Below are 1,912 nucleotides of genomic sequence, written 5' to 3'. Positions count from 1 at the left end.
GAATGTGGCATATCCCAACTACTACTTCTGAAACATTGTACATCAGCTTTGTATCGAACAGCTGTGAATAAAAAAAATAGTTCAATCTTTTTCTGTTTACTGACATTTTGTATTTGTACTGTAAACTTCTGTTGTTTAAATTTTTATTTGATGTTGCCATGACAATTCATTTGCCAAACAAAATCAGTGATTTCTATTTGTTGTAGTCGTAAATAGAAATCAGACATCAATGACGTCTGTTCGAGTATTTTTTGTGTTGGGGAAATGTGCACTAAATAAATTAAATTAAAATCAATGACATAGTCAATAATCTAGCTTTATCATTTTACTTCACGTTTTGATATATACATGTAGATAATGGCCACTTACACAATGTTGTGACTATGTTGAATGCATCTAATCTGTCTTGATTGGAATTTGTGATATCTTAGATAAAGTTAAATCTTTTCTGATATCTTTGTTTTTGGTCAATAATTCACAACGCCGATTGGTTTTTAAGAAAAAGTCCAGAGCTTGCGGTAGATAATAATTGTCGCCATGGAGGGTTGATTTGTGCAAGAAGTGAATCTAGTAGTGAAATTGAAATAATTCCTTTGAAAATATTTTAGAAGCCATCACAAATTAGTTGACAGTTATTGAACTTCTCTTTTTATAATGACAACTGATATGTTTCAAGTGTCGTAATAACAACCTCATTCTTTTTTCCCTCGAATGTGTCATAAAAGATTTATTAGCCTCTCTGAATATATTTAATGAATGGCTATCATTTATTTTGAATTTATTGAACCATAAAACTAATTTTTGACTCTTCACATTGAATAATCCGCAAAGCGGATTATGTTAAATGTGAAGAGTCAAAAATTAGTTTTATGGTTCAATTAAATCAAAATAAATTATTGCCATTCATTATAAATAAATTTCTATCAAAAATACGGCTTAAAGAACTTTTTATATCATTTACCTTGACAATAACAACGTACACACATGTTGGCGTATGAATACACAACGTCAGAGTGGGCGTGTCACCATAAAAATTGACAACATTGAAAATAAAACTAATAATTTTAACTAATCAGAAGACAGTAAATACACAAAATTTATTTATTAAAGTATGTTGCTCAGATTTTAGATTTCTATGTTGTGTTATGTTGACTATTGGTTGTTTATTTTCGTTTCTAGATATCAAGTTGTCGATTTTTGTGCGTCTTACGAGTTCAAAAGTCCTCTTCGTATCGTCTCGTCGTCTTGTAAAATTCAATTTTGTACTGTTTTAATGAGAGCAACGTATGGGACAAGCTGCTTCACAGAAGTTGTATTCCATTATAGCCTTATCCTTTGTTTCATGTTTTGTTTTATTCAGCAGTTTAGTGCATGTGAATGACTATTTCAACTGAAGGTATTTAATAATAAAAAGTAAAATCACAAAAATACTGAACTCCGGGGAAAATCCAATCAGAGAGTTTTTAATCACATGGCAAAATCAAATGACAAAACACATCAAACGAATGGGTAACAACTGTCATATTCCTGACTTGGTACAGGCATTTTCAAATGTAGAAAATGTTGGATTGAACCTGGTTGAAGTAACGCTTTATTAGTATTCTAAAACAATATTTTGCAAATACACAATATAGGATCATAAATGAAGAATCAAACGGGACAACAAAACAATCTTTTTTGTATCTACAGGTCAATACATACGTAGACCAGGACTAATACAGAAGGATTATACAAAATTATTTTTCAGGCTAATAAAGAGAAACAATTAACGCCTCGAAACTATTCGAAATTGAATTTGAACCTTTTCTATAAAAACTGATGAGACGTAGTATTGAGATTTGGACGAAATGCACTATGCACTTCATAAATCATGAAATGTATAAATAGCTTGTATTTACTATGCTAAAAGTTA

The sequence above is a fragment of the Mytilus trossulus genome, chromosome 9 (genome assembly GCF_036588685.1).
Source record: "Mytilus trossulus isolate FHL-02 chromosome 9, PNRI_Mtr1.1.1.hap1, whole genome shotgun sequence".
NCBI lineage: Eukaryota > Metazoa > Mollusca > Bivalvia > Mytilida > Mytilidae > Mytilus > Mytilus trossulus.
This window is presented reverse-complemented; position numbering follows the sequence as displayed.